Source organism: Festucalex cinctus, chromosome 6 (assembly GCF_051991245.1).
Source record: "Festucalex cinctus isolate MCC-2025b chromosome 6, RoL_Fcin_1.0, whole genome shotgun sequence".
NCBI classification, from domain to species: Eukaryota; Metazoa; Chordata; class Actinopteri; order Syngnathiformes; family Syngnathidae; genus Festucalex; species Festucalex cinctus.
This window is the reverse complement of record NC_135416.1, coordinates 11,019,789-11,035,789: the sequence shown is the minus strand read 5'-3', so window position 1 is coordinate 11,035,789 and position 16,001 is coordinate 11,019,789. Positions and strand designations below refer to the sequence as shown.

The 16,001-nt window shown below is 39.0% G+C and overlaps 1 protein-coding gene across 29 annotated transcripts in view; it reads left to right on the top strand.

Moving 5' to 3' along the window:
* Window positions 1-16,001, top strand: part of LOC144021419 (receptor-type tyrosine-protein phosphatase delta-like) — a 202,966-nt gene that overhangs the window by 55,556 nt on the left and 131,409 nt on the right. For all 29 annotated transcript variants that reach the window (XM_077525704.1, XM_077525698.1, XM_077525689.1 and 26 more), the window contains exons 4-5: window positions 7,521-7,596; window positions 10,793-10,837. The gene's annotated coding sequence lies outside the window, so the exon portion shown is untranslated. The remainder of the gene's footprint in view (window positions 1-7,520; window positions 7,597-10,792; window positions 10,838-16,001) is intronic.

Genomic DNA, 16,001 nt, shown 5'->3' with positions numbered 1-16,001 from the left:
TCAATTCTGATTAATACTTTCCTCATAAATGAGCAGCCCTATTTAAGGAGCAATTTCTTGGCAGGTTATCCCATCATCCTGAAGCAATCAAAACAATAAAAAGACGACAATATAACAAATGAACAATTGGTTTTGTTTTTTATATAATCAACAGTGTTGTATTCCTTAAATATACATTATGCATAGCAGCAGACTGTATTTTCTTGCCCAGAAACATTTTCAATTTGATGATGATGATGCGCCACAACTTAGACCTGCTTTTACTTACTCTATAATAACTACCATGGAGTCTCGCTATAATATGCAACCGAAACACATACAACAATTTGTTGTTGTGGTGACGACCTCCTGCAGGTGTCCCAAATAGCTTCCTGCAATTGAGTCAGCGACAAAAAAAATTCGGCATAATTTTCATCGAAACGAAAATGAAACAAAAATTAAGATAGAAGACATTCATTGAGACTTTAATGTTAACTAAAATTGACTGACGATATTGTCAATGAGTAAAACGAAAATGAAAACAACACAGTGAGTGAAATTCACACAAACCAATCAGAAGGAATGAAACACGGAAAGAAAAGAACCACTGAGAAACTGTTCAGATTTCACTGCATTTTCATTAAAAAAAAAAAAAATAATCATCATGTCAAGCACCACCCAATGAATACAACTTGTCTCCCCTCAAATAAAAGCCATACTTCCATAAACCCCAAATACTCTCTGCAGTTGATTAAATGAGAGAAAAAGGAAAATTTTATTATTCCTTCCGTATTGGCACCATGAAATGATTTGAGGTAAAACGTAGAAGGACATCGACGGTGATGTCATCAACTCAATCTCATTTTCCGGCCTTTGAAATGAAAGTTCATTTGTGCTGTTGTCATTTCCACGGTGACATTTCCCGCCACCGATGCAGACTGACCCCCGTCGGACTCGTCACCCGCTCAAGTCCAAGTAATCCGAAGGACTAATGGTTTGGGTGAAATTGAATAGAAGAATCTTGACCGGTCATTTTTGCCCATTTTAATTAAATTCATGTATATTCTCAACCGGTGACGAATTTAGGGCAGCTGCATCAATGATGGGAGAGGAAGAAGCGAGAGGAGCGATAGAAAAATGGGTCACTTTGGCGCAGGGACTGTGAGGCTTCATTAGGAAACCCTTTGCAGTCATTCTGGGGCTTCTTCTAATTCTGCTTCGTGTTCCTGCACGTCTGGGACTCCAATATCAGACTAAAAATTCCAACTTCGGTAAAACAAAAAAACAAAGAATAAGACAGAAGAAGTTGCCGGGTGGTGCCCATGTCACACAATAACACCTGGATGACATTTTTGCCACATTTTTTCTATTAATTCACTGAAATTAATCCTCACCTGCCAAGGTGCAAGAAATGTCAGGTGTTTCTTTGCAAGTTAGTGTGTCAGATTTGCTGAACAGTGAGAGAACAGAAGAGCTGGTAAAATTGTATTCAAACGACAAGAAGTAAATGTACCGTTCTGTCATTCTGCAATACAGTATAGCAACTGTAACAAGGCAAAGCTCTGGCACTTTCCCCTCTTTCATACTTAATTTGCACCACCTCATTTGCACTCTTTATCTGCCATCCTGGGTGTCATTCTATTACACTTGTTCATTATTCTTGCATGGCGTCTGAATTGTAGACACTTTCTTTAATGTCTCCCACTCGCTCACTCTTTCGTTTCTTTGGCCTCCAGCTCAGTAGTGTCGAATACGTCTTAAAAAGTAGGACGCCGCTGAGTAATTTGTTGCCGTACCAAATGATAATTCTCAATTGTCACCATATCTATGACTCCGGGGCCACCCTGAGCACGTCTGCTCAGTCATCGTCATTTCATTGGAATTTCTACGCAATTATTACGCAAAGGTATGACATGTTTCCACACCAAAAACTCTTTGTGCACCTTATGTAAGTAGATTTATTATGCTTTTAAATGCGCTTTTTACAGGCACAATGTGTGATGTCACTTACAATATCTTAACCTGGCAATAGCCAGATGGTACCTCTCCACAGTCATTTCGTCAGGAAAAGGCGGGACATTCTGGACAATAATTCGAGCTGATTGGACGATGCGACATGCTACACCAGTGGTGTCCAAAATATGGCCCAGGGGCCATTTGCGGCCCGCCGGCCATTTTTCAGTGGCCTGCGGCATGTGCTAAAAATGGCATTTGACTCAGTTAAAATAAATGAACAAAAACACAAATGTTTGGAGATGGTCAAAGTAAGAAGGGAGGGTGTCGAAAAACACAGGTGCGTAAAGGCGCAGTCTGCCGGATTCACTCAGGAAAATGCGCTTTTTAAATACAGGATGTACACACTTTAACTTTCTCTCAGTCTACACATCTGTGTTTATGTTAATCTTTCGTGGTGATTTCGTTTTTCATTAATGTACCTCCAATTTTGTTGCAATTTCATTACCATAAGAAATCTCATTTCATCACATCTCTGCTTTCTGAATGGTCAACTCTGTCAACATGTCTGTTTTTTTTTTTTAAATCTATTTCTTGATCTTACTGCCAACAAGGTGCTCCCAGTCCCGAGGAACCTGTAGCTAGCATGAGCCACTAGCAGTGATACTGAAATACCACACCATCATAAATCTTGGACTACCGACAACTCAAATACATCCCCGGGGATTCTCGTTATGAAGTCATCCATCCATCCATGTTGTGTAGCGCTTATGCTCCAGCGTCACGGGAAGCTGAAGCCGATCCCAGCTGACATCGGGCGAAAGGCAAACTACACCCTGGACTACCTCGCCACTCAATCACAGGGCACATATAGACAGACAACCATTCACACTTAGTCACTGAGTGAAAACCAAACCCATGCTGCCTGCATGGAACTCAGGAGAGTGAATCATTGCACCGTCAGTTACCTTACAATATGAAGCCATTGAGGCTAAATTAATTTCACAGGTTGGAAATGACCACAAGTAATTCAGACCAGTTTGCCTTAATGGCTGCCGAAAGTGAACATTGTAGGCCTGAGAGACTGTGCTAAACCTAACCTGTTAAAAAAAAATAAAAAATAAATTGAAAATGGATTTAATGGATTTAAAATGGGAAATGGATTAAAAAAAAATGAACCACCACCAAAAAAAAAAAAACAACAACTTTAAAATACTGAAAAATGTTTTAAAATGCAATTAGAATCAGTGGTATTTTAACGTTGATATATAATATGCAATTTTTCACCTGTTACTAATTGCACTGCAATCTTTAAAGGGATATTTGACTAATTGAAGCATTTTTAGCAGTGAAAAGTCCATATTTTGTTCAGAATTCATTTGATCAATTCATTATTTTTCATGTACAATTAATAACTTTAAAAATTATTTTTTCCTGTTGCTGTCGACTGATAATGACATCACCTGTGCTGAGGAAGTAGGTAACGACCAATCATGGTTCATCGTTTTTCTGGGGTTGGTCGTTACTTACTTCCTCAGCACAGGTGATGATGTCATCTTTAGTCGACAGCAAGTAGAAAAATTACTTTACCACATTAATTATAGACAAAATATTGTTTTTTTTTACTGCTGAAAATGGCTCAATGAGTCAAGTATCCCTTTAAGAGAGCAATTTAATGGCTGTTTTTTTTTTTTTTTTTTTTTTTTTTTTGTAAATCAGGCACTTTTAATACCAAAGTTCAGTGTATATGACCTTTTGTTTTGTTTTTGTTGTTGTTTTTTAAAATAATGATAATAATAATGATAATAATAATAATAATAATAATAATAATAATAATAATAATAATAATAATAATAATACTTCAATACCCCAGACTGGTGAAATCTGTTCAAATTAGCCCATAATACACAACAAAAGAAAAAAAAAAAGTGCCTTGCAACTGTTCAACTCGTCCAGCTGTCTATAAAGGAACAGTCCCTTCCTGTTAAGTGCTGTCAAAAAAAAAATAAAAAATCCAAAAGTTAGTAAGCCTCGCTTGTAAAGACGGCACATCTGCTGCCCCGCTTGCCCACTTTCCTTGATGTTGAGGCCAGTTGACAGAACCCGAAGAAGAATGTTTCACACATGCTGAGTGACTGAAGATCCGCTGATTTGACCTGCTTGGGGTTACATAGCAAAACAGTTTTTTTCTGGGACACTGCTTTGCATAAGTAGTTTTGGTTCATAGAATTAACTTTTGTAGGTTTCTACTTTGTCACTTCAGTGAACGTTTTCAAAAATGATTTCCCGCGGGATTTCCTATAGGGAATCAAAGCTTAAAAAAACAAAACAAAACAAAACCTTAGAGCAGTCCTAATAAATAATTATTTTTCACTCACAATTTGGAACAGGGAATTAAGCACGGATTATTCCTTTAAAACTGATCCACCAATATGTTTTTTTATAGACAATGAAGTGGGCGATATGAAGTCACCATATAGCAATGCGCAAGATGCTGTTATCGGTTTTACAAGCAGGCAAAGCAAGTACACGATTATTTTGAAGCAGTATTTTTCAGGTCAGTTCACAGCATATTTCTACTTGAAAGCATTTCACTTCATATCACAGGTAAATCCCACAATTCAAAGGGGAGTCACAGGTTCTTTTGATGGGGATTGGGTCGGATGAGAAAGGGCTTAAATGACTCCATAATTTTTACTTGAAACTGTTTTTAGGCTTCCACCGTGAGAGAAAGTGGAAACTACAAAAACACAACTTATTGCACAGGTTGTGTAAACCATAAAGGCCTGCTTTCGACACAAGCTTTCCAAATGTTCTACTTTCTCCTCGTCCAAGCAAGGCTGCTGATTTCTGCTGATTACGGTACTTGTGTTGGCCCAAGATTGGTCTGATTAACAAGGTGGTTGAGTGAAAAGTTGAGTGAAAAAAAAAAAAGTATACTATAAAATGAACTTAATATTTTCTGTAGAGCTTGTTGAAATTGAAGTAGATCTAACAGGGAGGAAAAGATATCCTATACGAATTTGTATTTATTTATTTTTTATTTTTCTGTCAGCTGGCGTAATTAATGTCATTTAAAAATAATTAATTAATTAATTAATTAATTAATTAATTAAATAAATAAATAAAAGATAGACAAGAAAAACTATTTACGCATATGATGTTGGTAATTTTTGGAATTAATTTGCATATGCCTGTCTGTTCAGAAATTAAACTTGACAACGTGTTGGTAAAATAAACTCATTATATCATAAACTTCTTAAAATAATACGTCGGTCATATTTTTTTTTCTTTTATCGGATTGTTTAAATCACATTATTTATTAATTAATTAATTAATTAATTTATTTATTTATTTTTTATTCTTTATTTATTTTGCCTTAAAAGGGCAGTCAACGCACAAACAAACAAAAAAAAAATCTTGACATTATGTTGTATGGAATCTAATCTAAATACAGTATTGTAGTTAATATTGTGTTAGTGGAATATGAGTTACGCAGTAAAATCCAGCAATTATTATCAATATCAGAAGGCGGCCATTTTACAACTTGCTGTGGAGTGAAATGACATCACAGTTGCTCAGGTCTCAGGTAGCGGCCAATCAAAGCTCAGCTTCAGAAAACAGGTGAGCTGTGATTGGTCGTTGCCTGAGCCCCTGAGCAGCTGTGATGTCATCTTCAGTCGACAGCAAGTGGCAAAATGGCCACCACCGAGATGAATAAAAATGACGGGACTTTGCTGCATAACTCATATTCCACAAATGTAACATGAAATCAGAGAGTCATGTTCAGACTGGTCAGGTCACATATAACATTATTGTGAAGAAATGTTTGAGGTTGATTTCATGATACTGGTCACCTCTGCTAAAATCTGCTACGTCCTAAGCGAAACAGCTCATTCAATTCTACCCCTGAAATGAAATTAATAATTCATACAATATAATCAATATTTGGTTAAATTTTCGTGCTTTCTGAAAAATATTATTTTAGGAAGATGAAACTATGGGAAATTGTATTTAGTTAACTGTATTGCTCATATTAGCATATCTGCCTCACACGTCTGCGGTTGGGGGTTCGATCCAGGCTCCGGCCTTCCTTTGTGGAATTTCAATGCTGTCTGTTCTCTTTCCACTTTCCAAAAACATGCACGTTAGTTTAACTGGGGTATCTTCTGTCTAACTGTCAGCTGGCGTAGGCCTCAGCTCATCCACGACCCTAATGAGGATAATAGAAAATGGACACGTTTTGTACTGTGAAGCCAGATGTAGTTGAATTTCTAGTCACACAGTTATTTGCCACAATTAAAACTTCAAATTGAACACTTTGATAGTTCAAGTGTTTGAATTTCCTCATTCCTTGCACTTATCACAAATGTGCCACACATCTACCGTCATCATTTTGATATTTTGACCCCAAAATAAGTTCAGAAGATTGCAAGTGTCTTAGTTGTAATTTTCATAGCAGTCCCTCCAGATCTTTACATCAGAAAGTAATATATGCTGCCATCATCTTCTGCCCTTATTTAGTAAGTCGGTCACAAGCAGAAATGCAGAAATGGTGTAACAGCACAGACTAGTGGTGGATATGCGTTATGGCACCTTGCTCCAGTTGCAAATGAAACATGATTGTGCTCACTGAAGTTGGATGAAGTTGTTTGGAGGCACATGTCAAATGATTTTATGTTAAACGTAGCTAGTGGTTAGCATGTCTGCCTTATAGTTGTGAGGTTCTGTGTTCAAGTCTCTTTTCTGGCTTTCCTGTGTGGAGTTTGCATGTTCTTCCTCTTCTTGCGTGGGTTTTCTTCAGGTAGTCTGTTTTTCTCTTTTGCAAAATAAAGCTGACATCTTTGAATTTATGTGGTTGTAGCCTACCCTCCCCTCACCCAAAGTCAGCTGAAATAAGCTTTAGCTCACCGTGTCCGTAATGAGGACAAGCAGAATAGACTATGAATGGATTGATGGATGTATAAGACCACACAAAAAGTTCCCAAGTCATGACAGCTCCGAATTCAAATGTTTTAATTCCCTACACAGATGATGGCAGTAGGTAATTTTAATTGCAAACCTCCAGAGAGTTCCCATTTTGAATGTGCAAATGGACACAGCGCCCCGCTGCTTACGTCGGACGCACTCCCGTGTCAGTATTCACACGTGTGTCCTAATGCAACCCCATTTGATCTGTCAGAATGTGTGCTTATCATACAGAGGTGCTGCATGCTTTTCCCACACTGACTTTGCGGCCCACACGCACACACATTTGGCTGGCAAGAAGAGGCCGGCCTTTTAAAAGCCTTAAAAGCCCCCCCAGTGTGGGAGCTGAACCAGGGCTGCCCGTTTGACCCATGTGCTTTTGCAACTCGGCTAACTCGAGATGTTACTACGAGCCAAACGGCGTGGCATCAACAACCCCCACCCCCACCCTCCAACACACACACACATGAGCGCACGCACACCCATGTGAGCGCCAGAGGGAACTCGGCCCAAAAAGCCCGAGTTGATTTTAAGAGTGTTGAATTTTGAAAGGCGAAGGCTCTGGTTCCTAATCTCCTCATCCCTTTCCCACCCCTTCCCACTCTCCCTCTGTGTTGCAGGAGAATTCTGGGGAGATTTCTGACTCTTTCAATCCTCAAAGATGAAGCAGCACTGGGGACCTGTTCACTGAGGCGGGTAAGAGCTCAATGCTTCCGTGACCTCCAAATGCAAACGTTTTCACATCAAGCCTCGAAAGATTCATGCTGGATTGCAGTTGGATGTAGGTTGCTAGAGGTTTTATTTTATTTTATTTTTGCAGTGTATACGCAAAAAGAGGATTTGGGCCATGGGAAAGTAAAGTGGGTGTTCCGATTTTTTACATCTCTTGAGAGACCCCACATATTTATCGTTTTTGGTGTACTGAATAACATAGCAGGGCGGCACGGTAGTCGAGTGGTTAGCACGTCCGCTTCCCAGTTCTGAGGTCTCCGGTTCGAGTCCAGGCTCGGACCTTCCTGGGTGGAGTTTGCATGTTCTCCCCGTGCCCGCGTGGGTCTTCTCCGGGTACTCCGGTCTCCTCCCACATTCCAAAGACATGCATGGCAGGTTAATTGGGCGCTCCGAATTGTCCCTAGGTGTGCGTGTGGATGGTTGTTCGTCTCTGTGTGCCCTGCGATTGGTTGGCAACCAGTCCAGGGTGTCCCCCGCCTACTGCCCAGAGCCAGCTGAGATAGGCGCCAGCAGCCCCCGCGACCCTTGTGAGGAATAAGCGGTCAAGAAAATGGATGGATGGATGGATGAATAACATAGCACACCACATATATTCCAGGGTGCTCTCCAAGCCCAAGGTCTGTCGTAATACCAAGACTGACCTGTGGGAGGGCAGCATGGTGCAAAAATATACAAAGCTGAAAAAGTAGTCGCAGAAGAAGAAATAAAGAATCGAGCTTATCTGCTAATTACATTGCGGCTGAAAACTCTTTCTTCAGCTGTGTTGGGAATCTCTCCATATCAGCAAGATCGGGGTCATCAACATTGAGCCTGCACACAGCAGGACTTTTCTGAAAATAGTTAACGTGGTGGGACATTGTGATTTCCTAGGAATGCCGTAGATCATTTGGAAATGTAAGCACATGCAAACATTCTCTGATAATGACCTTGTTGTTGTTGTTGTTGTTTTTAAATACAATGTACGTATTTTGAACATACATTGGAATAAAAGTAAAGTTTAATGCAGTAACTTATTTCATTAAAAAATGCAAAACTAAGACCATCAAAAATAAAGGATGTTTTATTTTTAAATTATTACTAACAGTCATTAACATCAAATTTTAGAGTTGGCTTTATGTGTCCTTAAACATATTCTTGTTATATATATATATATATATATATATATATATATATATATATATATATATATATATATATATATATATATATATATATATATATATTTTTTTTTTTTTTTTTTTGGGGGGGGGGGGGGGGTTTCATTAATATGATCACTTCTTAGATAAATATAATTGCATACAATTGAAGGTAATTTAAGCAAATGTTTTGTTTCCAAAGTGTATATTAAAACCCATAGGCCATATCTTATTTTGAAATGACTTGGTCAGAACATTCAAAAAGCCTAAAACGGGTCACAATACTGCCTACGGGTTAAGCTGGTTGGGGACTCTTGCTCTACAGTGCCCTTTACCTATGAGCCCGCCATTTTGTTCAAATGTATTTCACGAGTTGAGATTATCCGCTAAATGGTGTCCTCAGTATATTCCAAAATGCATCTTGAAAAGTAGTGAACAACCCGTGATCACTAGAAAAGCACGTTCAAATTTTACTGAATGTTGGTATGTGTGCAACCTGTCTATGTGACTCCTGAGGGACAAAAAATATGAAAGTTTAACCAACATCTTCTACTGAGTGGACAGACTTGCAAAAGAAGCAGACAAGACAGAGCGACAATCCTCGTCTCTTTTTAAAAGACCGCCTCTTATACATTATTGACTGCAACGCATCGCTGAGCTTTTTCTCTCCTGTCGACTTTTGCATGGCGTCACCATTCTAAATATAAAACATGTGCTCACCCCTTTCTACCCTGTTAAAAGATGCAGGAGAGACCGTGTGTGCTCGACTCCACAGTGCCATTTTATTCTTCCTTAGTCTGAGTCAGAAAACTTGCAAAATAAACCACACAGTTTTCATGTCATTCTTTGAAAAGGGCCTTCCAAAAAATACAGACGGGAGGAAGTCACATGTTATAGCTTTGGAATCACACTGTTGCTTAAAAAAAAAAAAAGTCAGGTTGATCACAATTTGTGTAGTATTCAGTCTTGTCTATAGGTGGCAGTGCAGTAGCATACCCAATGGGTATGTTTGAGATTTGCAGCCTTTCCCAAACATGAAGCCCAAATTGTCAGTGTTTAATGGATAACTGTCATTCATTCATTCATTCATTTTATTACTAGTGAAGCAGGCACATGAATTATTGCCACATCCTTACTTTAGCTTTTTTTTTTTTTCTTCTTTTTTTTTTTTTATTATTATTATTATATCTTTGGCTTTTGAATCAGCATTTTTTTTCATGTTTTATGTTACTGTGCTTTGTGTCATTCATTTCTTAGTATTTATTTTATTTACTTGCTTTACTACTTTATCAATGTTATAATCTTATTAATGCATTGTTGTTTATTTTATTACTTGTTTACATAGCTACGTATGATATTTATGAATTTTTTTTTGTGTTATTTTGTTTCACCAGTCTTTACTATATCATGTAACTGATTTTTATATTCAGCAATGTTTGTTTTAAAGTGCTTCATAAATAAAGTTGAGTTCAGTTGAGTTTTGACAACAAACAAACACTGCTGAGTATATTTAGAATATTTTAAAAATTGAATTTTCATTCATGCAGAAAGTGTTTGTCGGGTCCATACACAATTTCTTGCTCTTTTAAATTGTGTATAATGAAAAATAATACAAACTATTCAAAGCCTATTCATTACACTTTTTTTAAAATTGAGTTCAAAGTGGATGAAAACATTATCAGAATGATGTGTAAACAAAAAAAAAAACATTATAAAAAGGGTGGATTGTTGTTGTAATTGGTACAATACGTTTCTGTCACATTAGTGAGAAGAACTGCATTTCCAATTTGGGTCTTGAGCTGCAAAAGTTTGTAAAAGCCAGCTGCCGAGGAATTGATTGGCCCAATTTGGCATCCAGGGCATTTGCAAGCCTCACTTCATTTATCTTCATCAAACAGACAAGCTTATCAAGCAAATGACTCGTCCTGGGCTTAGAAGAGAAGCTATTGGCTCAAGAGTCAACGCGTCTGTTGATCGATCGAGTTTGCCGAAAGTTTATACTCTTGTCTTGTACTCTATTTCAGCTCCCACTTCAAAACATCCTGCTCGATGATGAACCATGACTAAAGGTAATGCAATGTATCGTGAATTTGTGTGTGACCGTATGCTGCCAGGTGGAGAGTTTAGGTGTTGCTGTTGATTTTATTACTTATGCTGTAAATGTCTGGCAGGATCTGTGTGTGAGGTTGCTATAGTAACAGTGGATATTAGCGCTGGGAGGAGGCCTGAGTGGGATATGAGGGGTGCACGGGGTGAGGAGAGGGGGTGGAATTGGAAATTAAGTGCCTCCAGCCTGCGTGCGTGCGTCTGTGCGCGTGCATACGGTATGTCGAGGTGTCGTCTTTGGACAGGGAATTTCACATACATACACGCATACATATGTTTTGTCTGCAAAGGAGCGCCAGCGTAGGTTGTGACTAACCTGCATATCTGCCTCACAGACCAGCAAGTGACATCATGAGTGGGTTGTGTTTGCTCTCACTTCCATTGCCACCTCAGCAGAGATGTTACGACGATTTCATGTCATATTTTCGGCCGCAGTAGTCATTGCAGTTATTGTCAACGTATTGTCTCGAAATGGGGAAGTAGCACATTGCCGCTGTTTGATGATAACTGTTTTTTTTTCATGAAGAGTAATAAAGACTTGTAAAAGGAACAGCCGTAAAAACACAGCCAGCAGACTGTTATCAGAATGGAGATACAGTGCTCCAAGATTGTTTTCTTTCTTTTTTTTCTACTTTTAATAACTGTTTCAGCTTAGCAGCTCTGTGCTCCACTGAGAACAAGTTGTGGTCGGTTGTTATTAGTTTGCAGGACTACACATAAAACTACCAACACAATCTTGTGGCTAGAAGACTTATGCCCAGAAAGAAGACATTTGTTAACATTACTCTTTTTTTGGGCCTTGATGGTAGTTTGCACAATATTGTTATTGTGGTTCAGGCACATAATGTAATAACAAAATCTCTGAATAAATACATAAAATGTCATTTGTTTCAGAATGCCAGCTTCTTCTAAGGAAGTTTAAATGTGTCATCTGCCCCCTTGTGGCTCTTTTTGCCATTGTAGTATAGCAAACCTATGTGACCTTCGTTAAAACCACTCCATCACCTCTGTGGTCATGTCATTATGGTTCACGAAAGAATTTCTAGGAAACACAAATGAAGAATTTTCATTTTCCAAGTGTTCCAAAGAAAAGTTATGCAACATAGCAGCTGTGGTGAAACATTCTCAGACTTGCACAAGAAAACGAAACAGCACTGAATCATCTGCCGTTTAACTTGAAGCTGCATTGAAAAAATGATCCTTTTTAATATCATTAGACAAGGATTTAAATTAATTCAGCCTGGAACATCAAGATTATGCTGCGGCAACATTCTGTGCAAGGCGGTAAGTTACAGTAACACCACTTCTCTCTTATTGCTGCGCTTCTCTGGAGCTCATTGCTATGCGCTCACGTCACACTGCTAAATGGAGGCAATGTTGAAATCAAATCATTTGAAGTGAAATTATCTCAGCATTTTATTTTTTTTAACATAAATATTGCTTCCTCGGACGGCACGGTGCAAAAGTGGTTAGCACGTCCGCCTCGCAATTCTGAGGACTCGGGTTCGAGTCCAGGTTCCGGCCTTCCTGGGTGGAGTTTGCATGTGTGGGTCTCCTCCCACGTTCCAAAGATAATGCATGGCGAGACCCTTGTGAGGAATAAATGGTAAAGGAAATTGATGGATATTGCTTCCTCTTTTTAATAATACATATTGCTGAGGAAAGAGATGCTGGAACACTATTGCTCTGACATTTTGTATTTCTGTCCTAGAATATGGCATTTTTATGGCCAGTGTTTGTGATTAATGTGACAATTTGGGTGGTCACAACAAGTTGTTGTCAAGGCACAACAATGTGACATGTTTTTGGTGTTCAATGTGGACATGATGTTTGCACATGTCGAACAAATATCAGACTCAACTAAATATAAAGCTCTTAACGCATCACGGAAAATTCTGCAAACTGCTTATGAGGATGTGCTGGAAGCTACCACTGTTAGCTTGAACACATATGGTTTACTGATTTTTACTGTTTCTACCATCTTTATTTCCATGCCATGGCAAATCTAGTTTAGGATGTTTTTGAATTTGGTTGACCATGCTGTGCCTCGATAGGTGTTCTGGCATATTCTATTCATCTGGAAATTTGGTGACCAAAAGTAGACTAGATTTTAGACTACAAGTCTAAGTTGTGGTGCATGTGGTGGAACGTGATTTTTGGATTTTGTGGATTTGATCGAGGCGTAAGCAGACAGATCCTGAGATCTGCGGACACGTATGGTGGACGTCATCCTGTTTCATTCAAAAATATGACAAGAGCGTGGACCAAACCCTGTGAATCATTGCACATTAGAATTCAATTCATTGAATGAAAGAGCCCCCTGATCGTGCAGCACCACTGGTGGTAGGGTGGAGTCACATACGGACACATGATCAGGGGTTGAAGGCAGTCTCCAAGTACTCATCCAAAAGTGTAGACTTTTTTGTATGTCCATTTAAATGTACATCTACATGCCATGTAGATGCTGCGGCTTAATCTGTACTGAATTTAAAGAGTGAGTGAGGGGAGCCGCTTCGATTGGCCGGGAGTCGGCTGCATTCCCTCCCACAATGGTGGCCCATTTGTAGTGCTGTCACTATTACACTGTTTTACAATTGCTTAATCGATCGATTATTTAATTGATTAACAAGTAAATGGATTAAGTGCGTTTGGATTAAGTTTGTTTCATACTTTTTATTTATATAGGGATTTAAAAAAACAAAACAAAAAGGGGGGCGAGGGGGGTGTTGTACTATGTTACCGGTTCGGTCATTGTCAAGTAAAAGCACGTTTGCAAATGTCTTTTTTTGATTAAATACAGAAGTTAATCAGTTTCCTTTCATGAAGGACGGTAGAAATCAGTGAACAATTACTGCTGATATGCTGAAATCAGAGGATTAGGACAATCTTGAACAAAAAAATAATAATAATAATGCTTTCTCCATTATTAAAATACTTATCAATGAATTTGATAATCGATTACTTATCGATTAATTGATTAACTAGACTGCGCTTTGTGCCAGACTTGTGCTGGGTGCCAAAATGGGGCTCATATAATTAAAATAAATAAATAAATAAATTCTTAGCCCAACTTAGTTTGTATTTTTTGTTGACAATGGTAACAAGTATCATATCATTTCTACTATTGTGGAAGTATGACACAAAATTAACATTTCCTCGAAAATGCTGCAGTCTTGAAATGGCAAAAATGATGTAATATTTTCACTAATATTTAATTTAGACTTCAGAGATTTGCTTTATTGCACATGCTGATGCTGAATTATCCAATAGAGAACATGTGAATTATTTATTCTGATGTCAAAACTAGAAGATGCGTGTTTTAAATCTTTAATTTCTTAAATACCCGGGTAAAAAACAACAACAACAACAACAAGCTGCCATGGCTTTTTTGGGGGGGAAGGGGAATAAGCCGGCCTGACATGAACCTTTCATTTTGGATGACATTTTAAAGAAGCCTTGAGTCTTTGCAGCATATGCCCGGCCAAGCAACCGCACACACTCGCACACGCTTTGTTTCCTGCGTTTGCACAATGTGCAGCCTGCTGTGTGTTCTCGCCGCCTTGCACCTTGCAAGACTTGGCTTCACACGGCGATTACACCTAGACCATTCTTCAAAAGCGAATTCAGCATTGGCCAGTCGGGCCGTGCGGAACGGGACCTCACTGATGTGGAGCCTTGGCCAGATATGACGGAGAACAAAGCGTAGGCAGATTAGCGGGCACGAGGAAGAGGAAGAGGTCGGCGCCTGACAGGCCGTCTCTTGGCAGCTCCTCCCAAATCTCTCCACTCTCCCTAATGAAGTCTGAGGGAGACATTATCCCCCTGGTGTCTTTTTGACTTTCTCTTTGCCGAGCTCTGTCCGTTTCCCTTCCTGTGAGGTGAGCATGTGGGCGAGAGCGGAGGAAGAGTGCGGGTCTTAGCGCTTCATTAGCCCGTGGATTTCTGGGTCACTCGTAGCCTTGTTCCCACTGTCTCACAAGCTGTAATTACCCTCACATGAGTCACACCGCATAATTAGGATGGCCCCAGAACCCGCACGGTGGGGCCCACACACACAAACACATCAATGTTGGTTTTAGCACGCAGCGTAATTCTAATGAGATTATGACTTCAAATTTTCGTGGAATCAATTATTAGTTCTCCATAATCTAAATGATTCCATCCTAATTCGTCTGAGTTCTAGCATTAGGGATAGACCGATAATCGGCCCCGGCCGATATTTGGCATTTTGACAAATATCGGCATCGGCCATGTTTTGAATCTGAAGGCCGATAAAGCTCACTGAGCAGGGGATACTTGCGAACGTAGCGAATTTGGGGTTTTCATCAGGATTTGTAAGATGTTCGCAGTCAGTTTTTATTTGTCGTAAACACATTTGGAACATATTCACACAATTTTTCACCGCAAAAATCTTTTTGAAACGTTTTTACGAACCCTAACAAAAACCCCAAATGAGCTACATTCACATGAATTTGTTACTCAGTGAGAAATTATATATAGTTTGAAAGAATTCCCCCCCCTCCCCATTTTACTGCAAATGAATATCGGCTTGAAATATCGGTTATCGGCCGACTTGACTACAAATAATCTGTATCGGTATCGGCCTTGAAAAACCATATCGGTCTATCACTATTAGCATGTATGTGCCCCAGTGCACAATGAAAAATCCATAAATGCTCCAAAAAAACAACAACAAACCTCTACATTGTGAATCAGAATCAGAATGTCCAAGTTTGTAGAACACACAAGGAATTTGGCTTCACAGTCACAACCCGTCCAAGAAAAAAAAAAAAAAAAAAAAAAAAACGGGGGGCACAGAATGGGAAACCAGGCGGGTTGCTATCAGCAGGTAGTGCTTCTTAGCCTACAGAATATTTATTGAGCCAGGGCATGTTTTGCATAAGAAAAATTTCATGGCACACCAGCTAACAAAAATGTCCCGAAAAATATGTTTACAGAAAAAAAAAAAATGGTGATCTCATCTCAATTTACCAGAACATGTAACATACTAACTCAATGTGTAATATGGCCGTCTTTATTTGGGGGTGTACAGTTTGGATTCAACAGATTAATCGACTCGTTGCCGAGTTGATTTTACTCATCTGCATTGACGTTTCAAGCTTGTTG